The following is a 27,806-nucleotide window of genomic DNA, read 5'->3' as shown; positions in this document are numbered from 1 at the left end:
GAAAACAAACTAAAACAAAGATTCACTGGGGTAAAATATTTAGTAGTATGTAGGAAGCAGGATAGACTGGGGACGGTTGGGAATGACAGAAAGAGAAGGTAAGTACTCTGTAGCATGTATTGCTTGGAGATTTTTCAAATTGTGACTATCTGTGCTATGTTTCTTGCATTGCCATGTGGGTAGAAATGTGAGGGGTTATTTTCAAGCATTTTCTTGAGGTAAGCAGATGATTCAGCATTATAATCAATTCCAAAGGTAGGATGTAAGCAATTATTGTTACTAATCATTGTGCCTATGTCAGAAGAGCCTGGAAAGACTTCAGAGAAACATAGCTTTGCTTTGAGTCTTCTTTATCTTTTTAGATTTGGCTCATATATCTTCTCTTCTGGGCAGCCGCCTTTGATGCCCTTCTCCCTGGAAAAATGAACTACTTCCTTATTTGTGTGTTCCTCTCAATCATATCTATATTGTATGTGTATTATTTACTTTATTCATAATTCCTATTCTCTTTGTTTCTTGAGGATATGACCCTGTTTTATAAAAATTGTTGTTTTCCTAGGGACTAGTAAATTGTATGCTGCATAGTGGGTCTTGAGTGAATGCTTATATAATAAATATGTATTGAGGTATAAATATATTAAGACAGGCCAAGTAAATCCTTTTTTATACAGCCCAAATAAATTGTATGATTATAGTACATATTTTTGTGTAATGATATCCATTGTTGCTTTAAATGTCTAATGAGAAAATATGGTACTTACGCTATGTCACTTTCAATACTTAGCATTATTTTCTAACCAACTGTATTATGTACCAAATACTACAATATCTAGGCTACTGAGAGATTTCCAGATCGTTTTCATTATATGAAAGAAAAGTAAACTGAATATAATTCAGCAACCAGACTGCACTTCTAAGTTTCTCTTTTGTGCCTTGGGAAGTGGGTTGGCCATCATTGTAACTAATGTTCATTTCTGATCGTCACTACAAACTATGTTTTTCAGACTTACTTGCCAACTAGCTTCCAGGTAGATTAGGCCCATGGGAAGTAGGGGAAGGGAAGGGAAAGGAGGGATGTAAGAAGGGAAGGATGGGAGAAGCCTAGGCAGTATCTCCCTGCAGTGGCAGGTTTCCTCTATGGTTTTAGCTCCCCACTTAGACATCCTCTGCTGAGTTCTAGTTTTCCCACCAGTCAACCATGGCTTCTTGTCTCATAATAAGACTTTTCCCTTTTGTCTCTCTAACCCTAGTAGTGGTAGTGGCTTCTTGCTATTCTTGATCTTTCGGTTGCTTCCCTGTTGGTTTATCAGCTTTTCCATCACTCATTACCTGTGTATTAAATGTCCTCATTTAAATTACCTAGAGTGCTTTCCTGGCTGATCCCTGTCTAATAGGAATTATGGTAATTGCTTGTTTTTAATGCAAAGTTAAATTTTATATTATTTTCCCAGTCTGACATACAGAACCTAACTACTATATCTACTAATGGATGATAATAAGGCAATATATTCAGAGACAGTCATGGATTCACTGTTCTCAGGTATGAGAAGGGAAGGCCTCTTTAAATTTATAGAATTCCTGCTGTCAGAGGTACCGGAAACCTGTTCTGTGAGCTCCATGTTATTTCCATGTAACTTTCCCAGTTGTCCCAAAGAAAGTCATGCACTACAAGGCCTTTGGAGAGCTTCAGAAGCCATTGGTAGATGGTATTGTGTCAGCAGCAATTTGTGTGCAAGCTCATAAACATTACTGCATGGAAATAGATGTGGGAGTGAAGAATAACAATAGAGAGAGAGTGGTGACCAGAGAGACTAGCTGATGCGTCTAAAGAGGTGGCTTTAAGAAATCATTGTTGGCATTGTGGGAAGAAAATTGACTTCTGTTCTTTATTCAGTAATTTATTTAGCTGTAATCTTGGGCAGGCCACTTATTTTTCTGGGCTTTCTCTTCTCTAGAGGATGGAAATTGACATACCGACCCTGCTACTTTGTTTTGAGAATGAAATAGGATAAAGCATATGAAAGCTTCATGCAAAAGATTAGTATTATTATCAATTTTTTTTTTAATGGAAGAAGTTATCTTGAAATCCCGAGGATACTGACAGATATATTTGGTGAGAACAGAAATTTGAGGCAAGGTAAAGGGAGTGCAGCAGGTGCAAAATAGCAGAAATTATGAAGGGGTTCAAAATAATTAGATTAATAGAAGTAGTGCTGGAATGAAAGAACAAGGGAGCAAGAATCTCTAGCTTTTGAAAGGACACAAGAGGAGAAAACTAATTTATCTCATATTTTCTCATTTAAATCTTATAGTTTGTTCCTTTGTTAGTTATGGAACCAGCCTTCTTTAAAACCTCACTGATATATTTTATTTCATGATCCCTTTGGAGCACTGGATGCAACCAAATGCTCTTACCTATATTATGAAGTAGTAGTAGAGTGATTATGTCAGAAAAATAAAATTACCTGAGAAATTCTTCATCAAAATTTAGAGAGAATCTAGGATGCCAAACTCCTACATAAATTGCTTTTTGTTTCCTTTTTTCATGTGTATGACTAGTTGCCAACATTTATAAATGTTGTTCCCTTATGATCTCCATGTTGCTGTTCCCTTATGATCTCCACGGTCCTGTCACTTTGAAAATAGTTGACTTAATTATTTTTTTATGTGTGTGCCAGAATTCAGTTGCTTGAAAAGTGAACTATCTCTCAAATTCAGCTTGCTAATAAACCTTCTTAATGATTTTCTATGGGGAAAATGCAGTTTTATTTTTCTAGTGTTTCTTTCAAAAAGAAATTTTAACAACCATGCTAAATATAGTTTTTTGGGTTGAACCACATGATATCTTGAATCTTTTATAGCTCTAAAATTCTGTGACTATTAGTCTAGCACAGATGAATTTTACTGTTGTTGGAGAGGGCTGGTGGACATCAAAGAGAAGAGAGATGATGTAATGATATAATATTTTATTATTAAGTTGGAATTCATCACATGAAAATCTTTTTTCTAACCTAACAGCAAATGACAGAATTTTTACACTAAAAGGAGAAAATTAGCGGATCCTCTTTTCCTCAGTGTTAGTGATACTTCTTTGTAGTAAGTAATTTGCTATGTTTTTTAAGGCATAACAGTTACGTATATAGAGTACCACCCTGTTGACACCTATTCCTGTAATTCTAGGCTAGAATTAATTTGCAAAGTAGAAAGTGTTAAAAATATCCAGTCATTTAGGGATGCACAGCTATCCCTGCTAGCTGATTATTAAGAATTAAGCTTTGTGAAATCTGATTTCGCATCACTTTGTTACAAAACACGTGGATATATCTATATAAAGTCTTATGCTAAAATGTTGTTCCTGTCATAGATCTAGCTCAGATAATTTGCTTTGATAATAGTGGTCATCAAATTCAGAAGTAGCTTTGGAAAAGTAGAACTAGATTTGAAATGCTAGTGTAAAAACAGAGATCCGACTTGCCTTTCAGTATTGCATCAGGAAGATTCATGAGTTCAGGTTTGATAGAGTTTCTCAGAACCCTTGCTAAATTAATTCCCTTGGTTCACCATTCAGAATGTGTAAGCAAAACAGTTCAATATTATGAACATAAAAATTGTGTTATTCACTGAGATAAATAATTCACCCACAATAATGTTGCTAGTTAAACACTGGTTTATGATTCACTTTCTAATTAATTCGAGAAATGTGAAGCATATTTTCAAATATTTCTGTCTCCCAGTTTTCTGCCTCTGTGTCTTTCTCACTCTTATTAGCACTTGGGTGTTTTCTCTCGGCTTTACTTCCCCAACACAGCCCAGATTGAGCATACAACAGGGAAGAAGGAAGATGACACCAGTGTCACTAGCCTCCTGGTTCACTTTGCTAATCTGCCTCAACTGCCATCACTAATTATGGTGGAGAGATGACTACTACCATGGCCATTACTGCTGGTGCTGTATTTAAATATGCACTTGGAGAGCCATACATAATTTTTTCCACTTGATGAATTTATTACTCAATTTCTAATCTAGGAAGACAAGAGATTAACTTTCTAGAATTTGGGGGCTTTTTTACAGGATTATATACTCTTAATGGTGAAGTATGTCTTCCATTATAAAAGAGTGTTTGTAACATATACGTAGAGTTTAAAAAATAATAAAATAGACACTTATGTACTCACCAGTGAACCTAAGAATTAGGCTAACAGCAAGACCTTTGAAGCCACTTCTATAACACTCTCAAATGTTGTCCTCCCCCAGAGGTGATCTTAATCTCGATTTGTATAGTAACCATTCCTTATTGTCCTTGAATAACATATATATGAATATATGTCCTTGAATAACATATTATTTAATTTTTCCTGTTTTCATACTCATATAAAGAGAGGCATAGTGCGTATACTTTTGTGATTTGCGTTTTTCCTCAACAGGTTTTTGAGATCTATCCATGTTGGTATAGTTTATTTAATTTTATCATGATTTAGCATAGTATTGTATGACTATAATGAAATAATTTATTAATTTATTTGCCACCCATGGACATTCGGGTTATTTCTAGCTTGTTTTTTTGTGGGAGCTTTTTTCTTTCTTTCTTTCTTTCTTTCTTTCTTTCTTTCTTTCTTTCTTTCTTTCTTTCTTTCTTTCTTTCTTTCTTTCTTTCTTTTGCTATTACAAACTGTGTTATCTTTCTATTGCTGCATAACAAATTACCACACATTTAGAAGCTTAAATAGCATGAGTATGTTATTTTTATAGTTTTGTGGGTCAGGAGTCAGGGCACAGCATGGCTCAGCTGCTTTTCTTTGTTTAGGCCAAAATAAAGATGTTGCTTAGGACTGCAGTCTTCTCTGAGACTCAGGGTCCTCATCCAAGCTCATTCAAGTTGTTGGTAGAATTCAGTTCTCAAAGGTTGTTAGATTGAGGTATCTCCCTTCTTGTTGCCTGCCAACTGCAGACGTTTCTCAGCCCAGGGTCACCCACATTTCCCTGGCATGTGAACCATTCCACAGCATAGCAGTTAGCTAATTCTAGGTCAGCAAAAGAAATACCTTTAGCTTTGAATCTCTTCTACCTCTTTTCAGGGATCCCTGATTAGGTTAGGCCCATCAGGTGTAGTGCTCCTTTTAACTAACTTAAAGCCAACTAATCAGACATCTAAATTACTTCTGCAAAATTCTTTCTGCCATACAATGTATCATAATCACTGAGGTGGTGCCTCATCATATTCACAAGTCCTGCTCACACTTAAAGTCACGGCATTCATTATACAGGGTATATATACCAGAGGGTGGAAATCTTGGGGGCCATTTTAGAATTCTGCCTACCATACAAATGATACTATAAATGAACATTTTGGAATATGTCTTTTGTTTATTTTCTTGTAATTGTAGGAGTTTTTTCTATATTTTCAACTCTATTAAGTTTCACTGAACTGTTTCAAAATATTTTTACCATACACAGCCACCATTAAGATAATTCCTCTTGTATACATCCTCAGTAACAATTGGAATTTATATTTCAATTGATTTTTGTAATTTTCATTATTGAAGTCTTATCCATCATTTGTTAAACTTATTCCTAGTTTCCTTAATTTTGTATTGATATTGTTATTTTTGAATTACATTTACTAAATCATTGTTGCTAAAAATTTTGTAAATTAATCTTACATCCAACGAACTCACTAAATCATCTTATTACATTTCATAATTTGTCTGTAGGTTTTTTGTATTTTCTGTGTGGACATATATGTCATTTAACTAATAATGACAATTTTTTCCACTTTTATACCCATATACTTTGTATTACCTTTTCATGTCTTATACAGCTGGCATGGTCCTTTATACAATGTTGAATAAAAGTAGTAATAAGCATAATCTTTATCTACTTTCTGATTTTAGAGATTAAACTTTTAGTGCTTAGCCATTTAATATATGTTGTTTACGTATGTTTGGGGTGGATATGCTTGATCAGGTTTTTGTCTTCACAAATTGATGTAAAATTTTAAAGGAATTCTAACAAAATCTCAATAGGAATTGTGAACTTGACAAAAGGGTTTTAAAATTTGTATGAAACAGAAAAGGGCTCAGAAAATAAGACACCACTGAAGATAAAGAAAAATATATGGGGACATGACCTACTAGATATCAATACTTATTATCAGAGATGAAAAAGATCATTTCATAATGATAAAAGATTAGTTCATCAACAGGACAGCAGGATAGAATAATTCAAATGGTTTATACAACTAACAGAGCTTCAAAATATATGAAGGAAAAACTGATAGAACTGAAACAGATAAATCCTCAATTATAGCTATAGATTTCAATATCTTGCTCTCAATAACTGACAAAACATGTAGAGTGCAAATCAGTAAGTACATAGAACACTTGAACATAATGTCAACCAACTTTACCTAATTTAATTTATAGAACAGTTTATTTCCAAACAGCAAAATCTACAGTGCACATGGTAGTTACCAAAATAGATCATATTCTGGGCCATGAAACAAATCAGTAAATTTAAGAGGATTTATTGGGTTGTCAGAAAAGTCATGACGCATTTTTGCAACAAAAAACATAGAGAAAATACGTCATGACTTTTCCGACAACCCAATAAATTATGCAATACATATTCTCTGACCATAATTCAATTAATTATAAAATTAAATTAGAAATTAATAACAAGATACTGGAACATACCCAAATATTTGGAAAATATACAATGCATTTCTAAATATCCTGTGTGTCAAAGAAGAAATCACAGGGCAATTAGTATTTTTAACTAAATGAGGTAAAAGTTTATTAAAAAAAGAGATGTAAATGATATTTATAATGTCATTGTTAGATTGGTTGGTGGATTCACAGTTGTTTTCTTTGTTATTATGCTTTAAAGCTTTAATACATATTACATACATACTTTATTTTATATTTAAAATATATAATTAAGAGATAAGTGGAAATTTGTCTGAAATAAACACATGGAGAATACTCCTTTAAGAAAGACTAATGGCATAATCCAAAGTGGATTTGGGCTACATATATCCACATGATAGACTTCAAGTTTAATATAGGAGAGCATTAAATCTTAGGCCACATTACATGAAGTCATTTGGTTAATTGTTGCTGTTTTTACTTCTAAAAACATTTGACCTTGAATAACACCTAAGAACATGCCACATCTGATGCATGTTGCAAGTTCAGGTTCTCTGTAGTCTTTGTCAAAGAAGAGAAAATGAACATATGTGCTCCATGCAGTTGCTTGTATCATTAGGCATTAAAAAAAAATTCACAGCATCTGCAGATCCTTGTTTAATTAGATCCTGAAGCAATAGCTGCAGCTGAGCCATTTATTGCTTCTGTAAACCAGAGCCAATAGAGGGAAGATGTTTTTCCTAACGTCACTTCTGAAAGGGAAATATGTTGGCAACAGCATTGGTGGGACAACTCCGAGTGAGGAACTAAGACCAACCTCTGATGTAATGGAAACCACGAAAGAGAGGCAGCATGCTTGTCATCTATTGGCAAGAGATAAGGGGACAGAAATTTCCCTTGACATAAAGCAGCAAAGACCCATATTTTACCACTGTCACCAACCAAAGGATAATATCAATAAAATGTCAGCTCCTAAATCAGTTTTTGTCCTAATAAAATGAGTAAATACTTTCATTCTTAAATCATATTTCAATTTAATGAGATATTTTTTGGAATTGTGTGTGTGTGTGTGGCAAATTTTCCTGAGCTATGCTCCTCAATACAAACAGAAATTTAATCATTCTTAACTTACTTGATTTTTCTTTGAAGTTAATGGTTATGTTTTTTATTATTGGTAATTTAAAACTATTATTGGATAAAAAGTATATATAGTCTTCAAATAGCTGTAATTTACCCAGGCAACCATTTACCATGACAAAATGTTAGGTGCTCAAAATCATTATGTGTACTTTCCAATTTTTGGAGATTAAAGTGTAAATAATCCTTCCTTCCTTCCCCATATTGACAAACTTGTTTTTTATTTAGATTCCAAACTTGATTTTTTTAAAAGATTATATCATAAAAATTAAAAATTGCATAGAATATTTTTACTCTTGGCTATAAAATATACATTAAAAATTTTAAATATTGACTGAAGCTTAGAAAAATGACATTCTTATAATATTAAATGAGACCAGAAAAGCATGTCAGATTTATAAACTGTTTGTTCCTACAAAACTATAGGAGTGGGAGTGGAAGGCTTTTGAAGAGGGTTGGCTTGAAGCACTTCATTATTTTGAATGCCCGATTAATGTTCATAGTTTTCCGTTCCTCACTTTTATGTGGGGGTTGGTCTGAAATTCAGTATATTATGCAATGGTTTTGTCACGTATCAGTGATGATATTAACAGTCTAATGCTAAACAGGTTCTGAGGAAATGAAGACGGAAAAAAATGACTTACTATATTTACCCTGAAACAAGATTCAATCTGCCACTGTATTTAATGCTATATTTTTCATTATCTCACAAGCATATGTTGAAACTGCTATAGATGATGAAGTTAGCTGCTGGGCAGAGTTATCATCAATGCTTTCCATCTTTATTTTAATAAGAGAAGCCATCAAATTGTTTGTGACCTTTGTCAAGGGCTTTCTGGAAGACAAGAAACCTAACCACAAAATCATTAGCCTGGAGCCCTACTGAATATTCAAAACCACCATTCCTAGAATAAAATGTCTTATAACAAAGCCATTGTTTCTGATAGAGCCTTGCATTGAACAAAAGGTCCAGAAGCTAAGAGTAAAAAATTTTTTTCTTTAAAAATATTATATGTGTAATAATGGGTAGTGATTATGCTGGGTCTGTAGGGAAACCATATTTCCTTAAGGTCAATACATCCTTAAAAATAATAATCCCTGCTAGCATTTAGGACACTGGAATCTTGGTTAACCTTGACACCCTTGTAAAACCAAGCCTCTTGGGTTTGGTGAAATTGCCACATTTAAACAGCAATAGTAGCATCTATTGAGTGGTTACCACTGTTGCTGTGCTGAACTCTTTACTTGGTTATCTCATATAATCCATACTCTGGAGATAAATCCTGTGATTACCTCTCTGTCTTATAAACTGGTAAACTGGACAGAGAAAGACCAAGTAACTTGCCTAAGATGGCCTACTCAGCATGGTAGCCCAGAGGATGAAGCTCCAACCCAGAGGGTCTGATTCGGGGTGCCTAGTTACTGCTCTATACAGAAGGGATCTGGGCTCCCCAAATTGCTATCTTTTGGAATGATCTTATTTATTATATAAATGATATACCTGGCATTTCTGTCAGTTAAAAAGATACAAGAGTGTGAGAAGTTGTTGGCTTCTGTGACACACTCAATTATCCTGATAAATGATAAGAACAATGGCTAGCCTATGTTTCCCTGTAGGAAGAGTGCATTTTTATTCTAGAGTTATCATAACCTATGTCTAGCTTGAAAATATTTTAAACATATGTTTGTTCCTATCTGGAGACCATTATATTTTAGATGACAGGTACTTTATTGATAGGGATTAAGTGTGTTCCTACAAAATTCATATGTTAAAACCTTACCCCTCATGTGATAAAATTGGAGATGGGGGCCTTTGGGAGTCATGAAGGTGGAGTCCTCAAGATGGGTTTCCTGTCCTTATAAGAAGAGACCAGAGGGGAGTGTCCCTCTCCCTCACCCTCCTCTCCCTCTCCATCTACCCTCTCCCCTTTCCCCTCTCCCCTTTTCCTTTTCCCCTCTCCCTCCCACTTCCCCATGTGAGAAGGGAGCTGTTTGCAAACCAGAAAGATGACTCACCAGACACTAAATCTGCTGGCACCTTGATCTTGGATTTGATCTTGGAATACCACCCATTCTATGGTATTCTGTTATAGCAGCCTGCACTGAATAGGAAGGATGCCATTCACTAATGTATTGCCGTTACACAAGCAAGAAAGCCTTGGCTAATATAAGCAGGTGCTTGTGAGTTAAAGCTCATTATTCTTAAGTGGAAAATGGCCAACACTCTGATTTGTAACCCTAGGTATAGAACGGTTCAATCCACAATAAAAGAGAAAATGAATATTTACCACTCCCCTGTGCCTGTCAGTTACGGGAAGATTACTGACCATACTACAACTAACACATGTGAACTTTTGGTCTTTTGTGCTCGTATCCTAAGTTTTATATTCTTACACTTTTCTCTCAGCAATAGTAAATATTTCTAAAACTTTCATATAGTTATGTATATGTGAAAATAGTATCTGTTAGAGACAATGCAGTTCCCTATTTTAAAACCTCACTATTTATTCACAAGTGATTTTTCAATCTTGACTAGAAACAAATGTTTAACAGCAATAATGCAGTGAAATCATCTTTCTTTAGACAAATGCTACATAAAGTGTGGTTACCCAACTGGTGACAGTATCTGAACAGTTTGTTCCTAGTCCATCATGAGCTAGGGAGCCTGCCCCACAATGGAAATGAACACATTGCTTCCTTTATTGACAATGTCTTATAATAGTAATCATCATCATCATCATCATCATCATCATTATCATCATCATCATCATCTATGAAGCTGAATCAAACAGTGTGCTTCTCGTGAAGCTGATTTTATTCCCAGACAGGCACTTGGAGTAGGAAAGCCATAGACCACTTTCAAACTGGACTTTCACAATTCAAAACCATATTCCTTACTGGATTGTCTTTGTTAAAAACATTTATCCAGTGCCTTTATTAAGGTCACTTAGCCTCTATATTTCTCAAAACCTTGGTAAGACCATGAAGCAAACCTCATCAATAGTTCTCAATGTCCTTATTTTTTGTATTAAGTAGTTACTAATAATCCTAATATTTCTTAATTAGTAAACACATTATTAATTGTTGAAGTTTTAGGATGAAGAACTCTGAACTAGAAGTTCTAACACATAATTTGGTTTCTTCAGTCGTGGAATAGCCATATGTTGCTCACTTAATCTTCTTAATAATTGATTTCTTAAAAAACAAAGAAAATCACTTTTCGTTTAAAAAACAAATCATAGTAATTAAAAAATATTCACATAAACTATTCTTTTAAAATTCAATAAATATGCCCATATCACTATTTCATAGAAATCCCACTATCTCATTATTAAAACAGGGATATTTCAAGAGCTATATCATGAAGCAATGCCTTGAGTTTGCTCAAACTAAATGACTAAAGCCCCTGACACTGAATTTCAATCATATAATTTTATGTACGTACATCTGTTAGTTGAAAAATTGAATATACACTGTCAAAATTTTTTAAACTGAAAGCTGTTTTATAACATATTTTAAATGGAAAAATGGAATACAGTGTTATTCTCTTAGCTCGTTTCATTCTTGTTTGTTTTTTTTTTAGCTTCAGCAAAGAATTCCTGTCACAACATTAAAAAAAAATATGGAAAGTCTTCAGCATTGAAATTGGTAATGAACAAAAATGAAAATAAAACCATGGTTAATCATAAAAGACATAGTGAGAAGAGCAAATTAGGGTTTAGAAGTGAGGAAAATATATGTGGTTACTTATGTAAGAGTTACACAGTTGGAACAATGTTGTCCAGTCCAACCTGACCATCCTTTGCACAATGACATACACATGACACCCCCTGGAACAGGTCCTTCCTATAGGATCAGTCCTGAATGGCTTGATCTAATTTGAACATGATACCTCTTTTAAGCTCTCTTCAATCTCTCAGATCAATTTTTACTGGTTATTATTTAGTTCTTATTTGACCTAGCCTCTTAGGGCCTACACATGAATCTTTCTATCAGTGACCTCATTCCTAGAACACATTCATGGAAGAACAGGGAAAATAGCTGTCCTGATGTGAACTGGCTCCCAGGGTGGAATGCCCACATGCTTTGCGTTGGGCTGTGGTCAGGACTCAAACAGATGTCAAGGAAAATCTTACTGCTGTTTTATCTGTTAATGCTGATTGACATAATACTGTAGTGGTTGCCACAAGAAGTTTGCAAAGGAAAACATATGCCTTGAGGATAATAATATTGACATCCTTTAGACTTGTATAAGGATATTTTTAGAGAAGGAATGTTACTTGAAACTGGTCTCTTATTTGTATGTCTTCTTGTGTTATCATAAACTTGGCTAACTGTCTTTCGCTGTTGGGGTTGTAGTCTGTTTACACTAAGGTGGTAGAAACCATTAAAGGAGGAAAAGTGATTTGAGAAAAAAGGAGTGGAATTTGGAGTCAGGAAGGTTAATTCTAGAGTACCCATTGGTAGAGCCCAGATAAGCCTCTCTCACTGAGACATTGTGGTTAGATGTCTGCAAAACAGGTCTCTTTAATTCCTACTTCATAAGATTTTTTTTAATATTACAAGAAGAATACATTAAAGACAGCACAGATGCTAATAGTCATTAAGTGATCAATTAATGCTGAAATATAATTTCATCTAGATGCAAATATGTTCATTCTTGTTTTGTAAATGTAATCTGACTTTCTGTAACACTGAAACCATTGCTAGATCCTAATATGAAGGTCACACTTATTTGTCCATTCATTCGCCTTGTATATTCAGTGTATATGTATGTGCACAAAGAAGTGTGCGTGTGCACACTCACACCTATATTTTCCTCTAAATTCAAATGGTTTGTGGCCTCTCTGAAGCCCATGTAATTTTATTTCTCTGTGTCCTTGAATTCCAGGATAAGAAATTTTGATTCCGAGTATCTCATGACATTTGTTTGGATGATTAAATTGATATAGCAGCCACTAACAATGCCATTTGCCAAATGGTTCTGCATTCCTTTGTCTTCTTTGAGTGTGCCCTTGTTGGCTGAACAATCAGAGAAAAAACTTCTAAAATTTTATTTTTCTTTGTAAAAGCAGATTGGCTGTATTCCAAGGGAGCATAGCCAGATTGTCTTTGGAAATTGAAACTAAAATACCTGCATTTGTGATCAGAGAACTTAGTGCTACTTAATACTATTTTGATAGCCAGCACTTGAAAAATAATCTGTATGAACAATTGGGGAGTCTAGCAAAATAGTTTTGACATTTTGCTAACATTAGTGCTTCAACACTGAACCATCTGCTAGAGAGTTCCAAGTCTGAATAAAAGGTGCAAACCTGGATTAGCATCGATATGGTTTTCTATCAAGTTTGGCTTATACTCATCTCACTGGATGTTTTCCAGTTCCCTTTGGAAGCCAAGATTGCCATTGTAGAGTGTAATGCCATATGTTAAGATTCATATGACATATTACCTAAAAGTCATGAATTATAATACCATGTCTCTTTACAAAACTGTGATTAGAAATGTTTATATAAATGCAACTCCAAAGAAAAATGGTACCCACGGCTAGACAGTACTATGCAACACTAATCTTCAATATAGCACTGAAGATTCCCTGACTCAGTATATTTTGAAAACAGTCTAATCCTGGGATAATGAAAAATCAACGCCTTTTTCTAAGTGTATGGATCTTAGAGCCAGAGGATAGATCAGAGGAGTCATTAGGACTGAGCCAGGCACTTCCTCTGTAAAACAATAAAGTCACCAAGAGAAATACTCCAAAAGCTAACCGAAATGCTATACGTCTAAGGGCAAGTCAGAAATAGCAGAACATATTACTAAAGAAAACGTAAAGAAGAATGTTTTGTTCTGCGGAATGTTTTAAAATGTCATATATACATACACATGTTTATCCTCATATACAACCATTACACATGTTATTTTCTAAATGTTAACCAGAGATTCTACAGGTTGTAAGTAGAGTTTGACACATTTCTCTAATGTTATTCAAGAAATGGATAAAGGGAGCTCATCTTGGGATCTAAGAATATTACCTAATATTTTGGCTTTTTAGAAGACTTTGGAATTGCTAGCTCTGTATTTCTTTATGCACAAATAGAAGGTAAACATGTTGAGCTACTATTCTAGTAAAAGCAATTGACTTGCACCTTCCTAGCTACATCCTCTGATTCTGGTCCCTTGCTATGAAACTTGTTAATGCTTAAGAATTTGACTAACTTTGGGCAGGAAGACTGTTTCTATATTCTAACCAATGTTCTATATTCTTTAATTTAACTAATATTCATAGACACCTACTGACAGATACACATTTATACTTCTCGTACAGTACCTGGAATATGATCATTTTTTATTAATGCCAAATGTTAAAAGAAAATACTAATCATTGTGAGAAACAAAGATAAATCTTTGAGAACAAAACTTCAGCGTACTAGCTTGTTTAATCTTCTGGATATGTGACATTTATTTGTTCTATACATGAATTCATAATGAAAGATTAATCAAGATTGGTAATTCTATAAATCACCTGTAGGAGAATGATACATTTCTATACTTAACAATAAATACTTTATTTTTGTTAGTAACATTTCTATGTATATTTTAATGACCTAATAAATATGACATTCAAATGTAGCGAATGTTCCCACTAGTTAGTCCAAATTACACTGTATAAAGATTTCCAAATCATTAGGAAATCATATGGAAGTGAGATGTTTTTATATATGCATGCATATAAATATGTACATTTAATGTAGTTATAAAATCAGTTGCTATACCCAAACTTGCTGGCCCATATTTTCTTAGCTCCAATCAGACTTAATGGGCATATACTCAAGGCTCAGTGTCACTGTGGGATCAGCCGCACGTGATTATGTGTGGGATCAGCATGATCGGCTGTCACTGGTTTCACTGACATCTGTCCCCACAGTGAGACAAGCTGCAACATGAATTATTGAAGACACACACATGCAGATCTGTGTCATGATTACGCCAAATAATACATGTTGCCACACTCTTGAGAGCTGAAAGGAATCATGGCTGACATTGTCTTTAACCATTTTTGACAATCTGCTGCTGTGTTACAGATTTGAAAAAGAAACGACACTATTACACTTTGTGATCTGCTTTTGTGTCAGGTAAAAAAACACCAAAAACATCTTCTCTCCACCAGAATTTTTATCTGCTCTCATTAGCAGATATTTGCCAAATGATTTGAAAATGCTCATTTTCTTAAACCTTTCTGTTTCATCAGATGATTAATATCCTGTTAAATGACAAAAACAGAATTAGTCTTCTCGTTTGCAAAATGATTTCAGTTTGACAGATTAGTGGGTGTTACTTTACTAAAAGAGTGTCTCTAATTGGAGGAGATTGAAGCTGCTTACAAAAAATAATAAGCGTTTGCATCAACAATCTTTTTTAAAGTTATGGCAGAATTTAAACAACAGCTTGGGTGATATTCTTATCAAACAGGAAATACCCTCCAGAGTAACAACTCAAGGGTCCATCATTTGAATATATATATATATTTTTAAAGATTTTTATTGTGGAATTGGGGGGATGGGAACACTGCTGGGGAATTGGGGGAAGGGGAACAGACAAGTTGTCGTTTTTTTGTTCTTCAGTCTAGTTGTGGAGGACGTTGCTTCACTGGCCCAAGTTGGCACCGTCATTGTACTCTTCCCGGGCAAGGCAGATCAGTTGCTGGCTTCTGGACGGCCACTCACTGTGGCTGCTGGCTACATATGGTAGCCCATGGCAACCCACTGCCACAGGGGCTGCAGCCTATGCTGTCGCCAGTGACTCACAGCAGCCCAGCTCCAGGCTGAGCTGTTGTTCAGCATCTTAGCTGTGGAGGGCAGTGTCACTGGCCCTCATATGTGGGATCCGAACCGGGGCCCTCTGGCATCCCAAGCCAGTTCTTAACCATCGCACCACTCGGCCGGCCCCATTTGAATATTTTGAACTACTCTCAAGCAGTGCTCTTATAATGCAACCCCAAAACTTCACAAAAGTGTAGCTAACAGTCAGTTTTAACTATTATATATTTTTATAATTTTATGTTTATTATTAAGGGTTGAATTATATATATATATATATATATAAATAAATAAATTCTGGGGAAAATTATATTAATATATTACTAACAATGTTACAGTTTAATTGAACAATTCAAATATAATCCATGAAGTTATATTTGAATAAGTTGCTTTGCCTGTCTTAGTTTTATTCTGCTATTAAATGGCGTAACAGTTTCATACTTACCTGTCCTGCAGGGCTGCAGAATAAACCAGTAGATATAAAAATGCTTAACAAATTCAGAACGCTACTATTCGATATCCAAATAGCTGTTTCATAAACTAATAGCTGTTATAATGACATTCCTTCAAATATTTGCATTTTGATAAGGGGATCTAGGAAATTTCCCAGTAATTTTAGCTACCCTGTCTTATTTCCCACTCCATTCTTATTACTATTTGTAAGGTGATTGCCAAACACTCAGGAACTAAATGGTGTCTGTGGCTCTTAGAAACCCATTTTTGGCAAGGCACTTGGAAGAATAGAGTTGGACTCTCCAGTCTAAAAGATTTGGGTTTTCCAAATTCAGAGTCCCTTTTTGTCATGCAACCCACTGCAGATGCAGGTTATCACCTGGCCCTTTTTGCATGGCCTATGGGAACTGGGGCTCAGAACAAATGCTGATTCTCTGGCTATTGCTATTGCTGTGGGTAATAGACTGTCCTTTGTTTTTGACCCAAGAGTCTTATGTTTTTTGCCAGCATTCATGAAATTGTAGTGGGTTGACTCGTTAGAGTCCAAGAACAGGCTCTTCACAGTTCATATATCCAGAAAAATCTCCCTCTGTGTCCCTATCCTGGAGTAGTTACCACTTTCATGATGAGAGATTTGGCGTTGGAGTAGGGGTGGTGACTTTGAATGAAGGAATTATAAGGTAAGAAAGAATGAGTAGAGAGGAGTCTAAATTTACTACTCACTCCTGCCAGTGGCTAGGCTGTCAATTCAGGAAGGTTTAAATGTAGTGCAAACCTGGTGTTATTGGTTATAGTTTCTGTGGACAGATATGGATAATAAATTCCTCATTCTTTACCTTTCATCTGTCTTCATCCACCACACAGCAAATGCCTTCTGACCATTAACCAAAAGAGCTCCACTATGGTTTGTAGCCATTGCCAGAAAAATTGCTTGTTTCCTTCCTGACCTGCTCCACATCTCTCATCCAACTCCTAGATCTTGATATTATTATCTGGTTAATGCCCTGTTTCTTCATTTAAACCTGGTGTTTTTCTGGCTATGAACATCAGCATACTTTGGTTAAGAGGTGTCCTTTCTTTCTTGGATAATATGGTACACAATTGTTTGATAGCTAGTATATATTTCTCGTTTTTGTTGTTGGTGGTGGTAAAAATAGCACAAACCCTTTGGACAGCACATTCTCCCCCCACTCTCAGCCACACACTTGGGTCAGGTTCATTCCATTCCAAGCTCCAGGAGTAGGCCGTGATTGGCTAATCAGCATATTTTACCCCCCTCTATACAGTGATTTCAAGATGGACATGTAACTTAACCAACCGATCTCAGGTATTTTGCTGGTTCCACTGAGTCAGATCTTGATGGAGCTGAACAAGGAAGTGTAGTTCTGATTGCTGCCACAGTCATAAATAAGCCTTAGAAGATAGAAGAGGCAAATAGAGCACGAGAGAAACAGGTTTCTGGTCGCATAATTTTCCATGCTGGATCAAGAATTATTAACTGATGCTATTGACTTAGCATTCAAGCAATACTATAAGTTTTCTTCTGTTTTCTGTTACAAGCAAAGGGAAATATCTTAATTAATAGATAATATATACAGCCCTGAATTCAGTCCTGTAGGACTCAACTCTTGGTATAGGCCCAGCTGTTGTTCTGGTTCAGCCCATGCAGCTCCTTCTAAAGTGATGTTTAGAATATTCTGGAGAAAGATTTTTTTTTTATTGGAAATCGGAAAATAGTATAGGTAAAAACCATTATTTAGGAATGCAAGTTGATTCAGTAAATTTGTGTTGCCTCTGCTTGGCTTGAGTGAAATTTTGGAGCCAATAAAGTTGGTCCTATGGATTTAGCATCTTTTTTATGTATCTTCTTTGTCTATCAGAACTCTGGAAACTTTGTTTCCTTATATCCTGCTTAGTTGCCAGGAACTTTGCACTCTTTCTAGACCCCTGACCAATCTAGTTCTTAAAAATTTCATTCTACTCGGGACATGGAGTAGAGAGCGGGAACGGATTCAATGGAATTGTAATAGATAAGCATGATATCGGGGGTGGGAGGGCAATAGATGGGGGGGTTGTTACCTGGTGAGGGTGAAAAGGGTAACTATTGTATTGTTCTGTGCACCTGAAACTAACAATAAAAGAAAAATTAAAAAAAAATTTCATTCTCACTAAAGCATTGGTTCCTATGTGTGTGTGTGTGTGTGTGTGTGTGTGTACTCCCTTAAGAATATGTTGAATTGGAGTCCTTTTTCTCCAATTAATCACACAAAGGCATTTAAACAAAATTTTGCATATAGTTTAAAAGAGTTTATTATTCCCCTAAATCATGTCTATAGTTCATGTGTCTGAAGTTAGGAGCCCATTCACAAAAAGTTAAAAATGACAGGTAATAGCTTTAGGTGTTAAACCCGTCTCAAAATATTGTTATTTAAACAACAGTTATAATCTTAAACAATTTTAATTGTGTAACTTTATACATTATCCAGTGGTAGTATAAGATAATTTGGATGGAGGCATCTTCTATCTTCCCTGAAACTTCACTGGGTAAGGCTTTACCTAGTGACCTAGTATATGAAACTGGGAATTAATGGAAATCAGGGAGCTGGTTCCTAGTCATTATATTAGGATAATAATTTTCTGTAATGATGTAGTAATATGTTAATGTATTATGTTAATAATGTAATAATGCTGACTCTGTAGCAAGCAGATTTGACAGCTGTCCATATGAAGTGATTTTCACATTATGCTCCGTTATTCCCCAGGCTAGTGAGCTACCAGAATAAACATGGAAGGAGGTAAGTTTCCTTTCAAACTCAGAGTTGAAGGCACACAGTTAAGTAAATGAAAAAAATCATGATGCACTTCATGGTAGTTGACTGGGATGTGTAAATTACCAAGATTGTATGGGAATAAAGTTGTTTTGTGCCAGGATAAAAGAAAACATGTAAGATCTAGCTTACTCCATATATCTCATAATCCAGGGTATGCATGTTACTATAAAATTCCATTTAGAGCCTATCATATATACCATACTTTAAATATTACTTGCACACAGCTGCAGTTTATTCTGCTCCTGAATTTTGAAGCAATTTGAGCTACCTTTGGATTTCTGAGGACAGAGTAGGGAAACTGGGGAGGGAGAAATCTTTATAAAGAATTCATGGTCTCATTTATAAGGTGATTGAGTGAGAGAAAATCATTTTTCAAAAAATCTGTGGTCCTCTGTTCTAAGTCAATTATAAAAGATATATGGAAAATACTTGCATTGTTTGTAGTTGATATACTTATGTCATCATGTCATTCCCCCCCTATTAACTTATTTATGAGTATGCAAATTTTATGTAAAATTAGGAGACTCCCCGAGGGTATAACATTCTACTGTCAGCAAGATATTCCAAAAACAGATGTTTTAATAATATAGTCTTTAGGATTTGATGAGGGAATTATGAAGTTCTATGTGAAGTCAGTTTTTTGTAATTTGAAAAATTTCAAAAGCATATTGATGCAGCCTTCCTTAGAATAGATGTAAAACCCCTTTTACTAGTAGCAAGAAGACAGATTTAGTATTGCCAAAAAAATAAAAATAAAATAATAATAATAATGATAATAATAATAAAAAAGATGTGCCGCCTCGAAGGACTTTTCAGAATTCAGAAAATTCTTTCCTTTTACAACTATGATTATAATCCAAACTTTTGGGTGTTCTGTATAAAAAGCCCACACTAATTTGTGAGACTGGATTATTTATTAAAATATACTCTAAATGATAATATAGTATAGCTTATATAAGGAAAGTTAAAATTACAGATTCTTTACCATTTTCAGAGATTGAAAGCCTTTATATGATCACCATAAGTGTAACTATGGAATAAAATAATTTCTTCTAAGTGGAACAGAAAAGCCCACGGATTTGATATCTCTTTATTTAGATCTCATTTAATTATAAAACTAAACAAAATGCTTTTCTCATTTCATCTTTCAGAAATGTGTGAATTAGTGGCTTGACATATGGCACATCAGGCATGAGAGGTAGTAGCCACTTTGCCTCCTATCCCCTTTTCCCACACACCCATCCCCTACTTCTCCAGCTAATTTCTTAAATCTGTAGAAATATGTTTGTTCCACAAAGAGAGTTAGGTCAAATATACCAAAGTTGCTAACTTTATGAGCTTCTCCAACAGTAAATATTATATACAGTTGCATTCGTATCATTTGTAGCCATAAATTGAAGAGTCTTCTAAACAGCCAAAGCACAGTAGGCCTATGAGAAGAACCTGTTTTCCTAATGATATATGATGGTTTTCTTTAAAAGGTGGGTTTTTGGCTCTCAATCCCAATTTGCATGCTGCTTTGCATATATTTACATATGACATTCCCAGGCCCCTAATTCCAAATATGCAAAATTAAATAAAATTAATTAAATAGGGTAAGTGACTCCAGTTGAATTCCAACTCGATGGGAAGGGCACAAAATACATAACAGATTTAAAAACCAATCATTCTAATTGCATCACAGATGAAGAGCCAGTAACCCTGAAGCTGAAGATGGCTATGCGTCAACTCTTCTGGGCAGAGGGCTTGCCAGGGACTCCTGTGGCATATTCTGCCCTGCTGGCTCTCCTAGTCCCATCTATTAGAGGTCACATCACCAGCATTATAATCATTGTTCTACATTTTTATATTTGTACCTCTACATACATGATCTCTTCCAATTTTCATATCAACCCTCTGAGGAAAGCAAGAGGAAGTTATTTTCCTTAATTCAGAAATGCAGAACCTGAGGGCAAGAGAGATTAAATGATTTCCCCAGAATCAAATTTATAGCATGCAGCAGCATTGGGGTCAGGAGGAAGTGGGATAGTCCACTCTACATTTAATGTTCTTTTCTCTACTCTAAGGTGCTTCCCATTATCTCCTGCACTCTACCTTTTAAAATAAGATTATAGCTGATCAGTTTTGCAAATTTATTACTGCTATCCTCCAGCTCTTCTGGGGCTCCCTTATTTAACCTTTTTTCTCTGTCACTTTAGATTCTTAATGTTTTAATTGTTTCTCCATTTCACTTCTTGTTTTAAGGAAAATATCTTATGAACTCATTTTTGCTCCGGTGTTTATGATTTAAAGTATTACAAAATAATCTCACTTCAGCAAATGTAATGAAGACCTATTTATGAATTTATTGGGAATCTATTATTTGGTAGGCATGTCTCTATATAATGGGTACAACAGCACAGAACAGAAGAGTTAAAATACATTGCCCTCATGGAACTTAAATTTTAGGGTTGGGGGAAGTGGCGAAAGGCAATAAATAAATTATAAAATATATTAAGTGATTATAAATGCTATGGGAAACATGGAAAGAAAAAAGAAGTTAGAGAGCACCTCTCTTCTTTGGTTGGGATTGGTTCAATTTTAAAAAAGAATTCAAGTAAGGCCTTAATGAGATAGTGACATTTGAGCAATGACATTAGGAGGTAGGAAGTGAACTCTACAGAGATCTGGGAGAAGAATATTCCAGTCAGATGGAAGAGCCACCATACAGTTTCTGAAACATGAGTATAATTAGCATATTCAAAGTACAGCAAGCAAGGCCATCATCACCATTGAGAGCACTTGAGTTGTTACTCTGAATGAGATGGAAAACCATTGGAGAATTGAATAAAGAAATGTCATGATTTGTCTCACCATTTGTTGTAGATTGAAATTGAAAAACCTGGCCACAATATGTTATAGGTCCTCCTGGTAAGACGTGTAATCTTATATCGGTCAGGATCCACCCAATCGGGAAAGAGAAACCACACTGGTTACTTGAGAGAATTGTATATAGATGTGTTTATACTCAAGTATAAAAGTGTAAACTAGGTCACTGAAAGGGTGAAAAACAGAATTCTAAGTTCTTACTGAGAAAGGAAGCAGCTGTGTCCCTTAGGACTGGGGGAAAGGGAAAGGTTGGAATATTTCAACTTAACATCAAAGTTAGAGGAGGTGGGTGTAGTATGGAGCTGAAAAAAATAAGACCTCTGAGGAGAGAATACTGGCCAGCTTTGGTTGGTGTCTCTGAGGGATCCTGACAAGACTGGGCAAGGGTAGAGGAAATAGAATAGAAAACAGAGATGGTAAGGAAGCATAAGGACAAATCAAACAGAACCCCTTCCCTCAAGCTTAAACTCCAAATTTAATTCTAAAAGATACAAGATTTAAGGCAAAGAAACTAATCTATGATAGTGAATATTAAAGCAACAAGAAATGAGTGAGAAAAGGTGTGTTTATCAATGCCTCTGAAGTTATACAATGCATAAACTATGAATAAAAGACTGACTATAGTTTCTGGAATAATAGTATGATAATAATAATAATAATAATAATACATGCATACCATTTAAATATATTAACTCACCTAATCCTCTCAATAATGCTATCTGGAAAACTGTACAATTATCCTCATTTTACAGGTGAAGAAGCAGGAGGTTAAGTAACTTACCTCAGATTGCATAACTAGTAAGAATTGAAGCTGGAATTCAAACCCAGGTAGGCCTGCAGTTCTAGGGTCTGGGTTCTGCACTCAACTACACTGTGCTTCAAAGCCAAAGAACGTGTGGAGGAAGGTCTCAGTTAAGTAAATAACATTTATTGAACTTTTATTTTTATTGGGTTCTTACAATGTATATTACATTTTATTGGGTTCCTAATGTGTAGTTATAGGTTATTTTTTTCCTTAAAATTATCCCATTTTATACTTAAATCTGAGGCTCAGTCTATCTATGTAGTGGTAGAAAAATAGTGGGTAGAAAAGAGTGACCAAATTTTCTAGAGAAGATGATACTAGACTTAGGTATTAAAGAAAGAATGAAAGAAAAATATCTTCCAAACATCTATGCAAAATATCTGCCAACCTCTGTGCAAAATATCTTACAAATTTCTGTGCACATCCAAATCCTATCTAGCTTTCCAATTCCAATATAGAAACTGGCCTCTATAAAGGCGCCTCTGATTTTTCCCAGTCCAAAAATAACTGTTTTCCCTCCCAATTTCCTCAACAATATATCTCTTCGAGCATATTTTGTGTCGTGTCTGACATGTACTTATAGATAGCTGTTTCTCCTTTCAGATAGCATCCACGTCTGATTTATGTTATGTATTCCTTTTGTTGCCAATGGGATGAAGGATAGATGGGTATAAGAATGAATGGATGATTAGAAAGATAAAAGGATGGATGAATGAACGAATGAATGAATGAATAAATAATGTGCCTTTGAACTAATTGACACCCGTTAGCATGTTTTCAACATTCCTAAGGGAATGTTTTCTGTAAAAATGTTTTTCTGATGTGCTATGATAAATTAACAGGAAATTACTAAAACATATAGAATTGTTCAGGTGGGAGGGATATACAGTATTGTTTGGCCTGGTTGCCTATCTTTCCACAATAGCTACCTAATAATTATCCCCTTCCATCTTGAAATTGTCATTACTATTCCAATAATATGTTTCTTTTATTCTTTTTATGTGCATCTAGTTGAGTATACATATGTAAGGCACTATTTTACTAAATTGCTAGGTCTTTCTATTTCTAAACAAAGCCTCTCCTATCAAAATATAAGCTTATTTCTTCTTAATTTCTAAATGCAGAGACCACCTCAGATACTTAAAAAAGGTAAATGAGTTACCCAAGGCTGTTGCTCAATTTTCAGCACCCAATGCAAAATGAAAATGCATGTCTCTTGTCAAAAATTATTAAGAATTTCGGGGCCGGCTGAGTGGCTCAGTTGGTTAAAAGCTCGCTCAAGAGTTTGAGCTCTGAGCAACAGCGGTTCGAGTCAGCCCGAGCTGAGCAGCCGTNAAAAAAAAAAAAAAAAAAAAAAAAATTATTAAGAATTTCAAGATGGTGACAGTAGAGCACTAAAGCAAGCACAGGGCTCTTCTAAGCACAGAAGACTGAGTGAAGACATGGGTTACACACCTCTTATGAAGTGGGCCCTGAAGTTACCCTAAGCCTTTTCATCTGTAGCCTCAACAAGTAGCTCTTTAGCATGCAGGCAGACTGAAAGACCTATCTCCTCCACTTTTTAGTAAAAAGAAAAAATTTGATAATAACCACAAAGTGTCACTGAACATACACATTGGGGGCAGTTAGGTTTTAGATATTCATATATATATTATAGATATAGATATAGATGACATAGATATAGATATGGATATGAATATAGACATACATAGATATAGATATATAAATATCTATATCTATATAAGTATGTATCTACATATCTATATCTATCTATCTATCTATATATATATATATACACATACACACAAATATATATAAAAATTTATCCTGGTGATTGAGATATTGGGACTTTATTGAAGCACAATTTAATACAGATAAGTGTATATGTTACAGGTGTACAGCTTGATGAATTTTCATAAATACTCACCAGAAGAAAAGAAACACAAAATTATCCAGGTCCAGGATCTCCCTCTTATGTCCTCTTTGGTTATACTCTACAACCCAAGTTAAGTATTATCCTGACTTCTGACAGGTGAATATTTGTTTTGTATGTTTTTATATAAATGTAATAATGCAGCATATACTCTTTTATGTCCAGCTTTTTTTTTCTCAAAGTAATGTTAGTGAGAATCATCCATGTTGTTGTACTCAGTTGTGGTTCACTAAATCTCATTGCTTTACAGAATTGCATTGAGTGAATATACCATAATTTTTAAATCTATTCCATTTCTGGACAGTTTTCACTACTGGGGTATTACAAATAGTGCTGCTGTGAACATTCTAGTAAATTTTTTTTTGTGAGCATATGTAGGAATCTGTTTCTACTTGGGATATGCCTAGGACTGGCATTGCTAAGTTATGGACATGCATACGTTAAGCTTTAATGGATGCTATCAAGCAGTTTTTCAAATTAACACTCACCAGCAGTGTATGAGAGCTCTGATTGCTCTACATCTTTGCCAACACTAGATATTAAATAAAGCCTTTCTTATTTTAGCCATTCTTGTGTGTGTAGTGGTAATATATGGAGGTTTTAATGTTTATTTCCCTGATGACTAATGAAATTGAACACTTTTCTACATGTTTATTGGACTTTTTGGATATCCTTTTTGTGGAGTGTCTGTAGAAGTCTTTTGACCATTCTTCTGTTGGATTGCCTATTTTTAAAAATATATTGATAGCAATTCTTTATATATTCTGGATATGGGTCTTTTGCTGGTATATGTATTAAGTATATCTTCTCTCTCTCTCTCTCTGTGGGTTGCCTTTTCATTCTTTTAATGGTATTTTTTGATGAACACTGGTTCATATTTTTAAAACACATCCTTAGTGGAACATTATAGGAAAAAAGAACCTGAAAGGACAAGAAGACTGTGAAAAATATGCGTCAGCATTTGTACAGTAATACTAAATTGATAATGTTAAAGCTTTAAAGTAATGGAAATGTATAGTCAAACAGCAAGAATAACAGTAATGATATATTAAAAGCAAGATCAAATATTTATCCATGGAAATTGTGGGAACTCTAATTATCTGTGTGTGTATGCACAGTAGGAGCTTTGTGATATTGCCAAATGTTGTGCGGCAGCCAGACTTCCTAGCAGAATACTAAACGTTCACTAAATTCTAATAACACACTAATTTTAATTCACAAATACTTGAGTTTTAATAACACTTCGTAATTAAATGGGTTATTGGTATTTAGTATTTAGACCTTTTTCACACTTAAAATAAGAGTCTCTAGCACAGGTCTGATTAATTCTCAATAATGAGTAATAAATGCAAATTATTTTCTGACTTTTATTTGTATCCAAATTTGCCAGTGGTCAACTATAACTTTCAGACTTTTTCCTTCTATAAAAACTTGTGTTAACTAGTCTTTCCCAAATATATTTGTATTATTGTTTTTTTGCTCCTTAACATAACACAAAATCATTTGTGATACACACCTTTCATATACATTTATATTTTGTCATCAGAGGGTATAAAATTGTTCTCTGCCTATTTACATTCATTCGTTCATTCTTCATCCATTCATTCATTTACATACTTAGCAAATATTAACTGTGCATCCGCTAGACACCAGGAAAACAGCACCAGACAAAAATTTCTGCCTACATGAAGCTTACATTCCCATGGAGGAGACAAATAATTATAATAAGCAAGATATATTTAAAAAAATACATAAAATGTCAGATGATAAGAAATGCCATGGAGCAAAATAATGTGTGGAATGTGGATGGGAAGTAGGGGTCATTTGCAATTCTAATTATTGTGGTCAGGAAAGGCCTCACTGAGAAGGTAATATTTGAGCAGAGACCTGAATAGGTGAAGAAGGAGCAGTGGCTATGTGAGGAAGAGCACCCTGGGAGGGGGAACAGAGAGTGCACAGGTCCAGAGGAAGGGGAGCATTGGATGGAGCTGACTTCAAAGTCATTTTTGGTTTTGTTTTTTTTAAAGATTTTATTGGGGAATTGGGGGAGGGAAACAGTGTAACAGCGTTGGGGAATTGGGGAAGGGGAACAGACAAGTTGCTGTCCTTTTGTTCTTCAGCCCTGTTGTGGAGGACTTCGCTTCACTAGCCCATGTTGGTATTATCATTGTGCTTTTCCCGGGTGAGGCAGTCACTCGCTGCCATTGGACAGCGGCTCATGGCAGCTCACAAAAGTGCACGCTAGCTGCCGGCCAGCTCCACTGCAGCCTACACCATCACTGGTGACTCATGGCAGCCCAGCTCCAGGTTGAGCTGTTGTTCACCATCTTAGATGTAGAGGGCGCAGCATCACTGGCCCTCATGTGGGATCCAAACTGGGGCCCTGCTGCTCAGAGCTGGTGTTCCAAGCCAACTCCTAACCAATGCACCACTCAGCTGGCCCCAAAGTTGTTGTTTTTAATGACTTCAATTTGACACTTACTGAGATTACAAGTAACCTTTTAATCAAATTCACAGTTTGGCAATTAGCAGGTTTGACCCAGAAACTTTAATTGGAAATAAATCTGAAACAAAGCTATTTACCTCAGAAACATATTGTGTAGCTCTGATAATTAGAAATTAGAAACACTACATCCATCAGATGCTAAAAGAGTTCTATGGTGATGCTGAGGAAATTTGACATCACAGGAAAAGTTGTGACCTATAATTTTTATGATCAGGAAGGAGAAATGCATTATTTCTACTTTTCACTCCCCCTCCAAAAAAAATGGGGGTTACTTTATTTCTTGGGCATTGCATTATTTATAGATTAAAATTAAGAAAGAGTAATTTTATCAAAGTCTGTTAGGAATTCAGTGTGTTAGTATTCCAAAGCTCACAAAGAATGAGGCAAGAGCCACATGCTGATGGTCGTGACCCAACCAGAGATAGATGGGTGATTACCAGGCACATTAGAGCCCAGTGTTCTTCTCACATCTATTCCACATCTTTATTATTTTGATAAATGGGTAAATTCTTATCAACAACAACAAAAATGGTATTCTTCAATTGATAGAATTGAGTGTGTTAATAAATGTAATATTCATGAAGAAAGAAGCAGTAAGACTGTTACTCAGGAATCTATAAACTACTTTTATTACTTAAAGGTGAGATTTTTGAAAATTATCATGTCAGTGAAATTGATTTTAATCTAGCTCAGATCAACTTTTCACTATGCCTCTAAAAGAGCGATAATTTTCTGAGCATTCCAATAAGACATTTTCATAAACATTTTCAGGAATAATTATGAAAAATGTCAGAACTGCAGTGATTACT

General features: G+C 35.0%; 1 long non-coding RNA gene across 1 annotated transcript; it reads left to right on the top strand.

Annotated features, from left to right (window-relative positions):
• Positions 1–22,566, top strand: LOC109395487 (uncharacterized). The gene is made up of 3 exons (XR_002126670.1): positions 1–98; positions 18,817–18,849; positions 22,506–22,566. It is a non-coding gene; the product is annotated as an uncharacterized LOC109395487 (long non-coding RNA).
• The last annotated feature ends 5,240 nt before the right edge of the window (positions 22,567–27,806 follow it).

This window comes from Hipposideros armiger, unplaced genomic scaffold (genome assembly GCF_001890085.2).
Source record: "Hipposideros armiger isolate ML-2016 unplaced genomic scaffold, ASM189008v1 scaffold_473, whole genome shotgun sequence".
Taxonomy (NCBI): domain Eukaryota; kingdom Metazoa; phylum Chordata; class Mammalia; order Chiroptera; family Hipposideridae; genus Hipposideros; species Hipposideros armiger.
The sequence above is the reverse complement of the archived record's forward strand: the minus strand, read 5'-3'. Positions and strand labels throughout refer to the sequence as shown.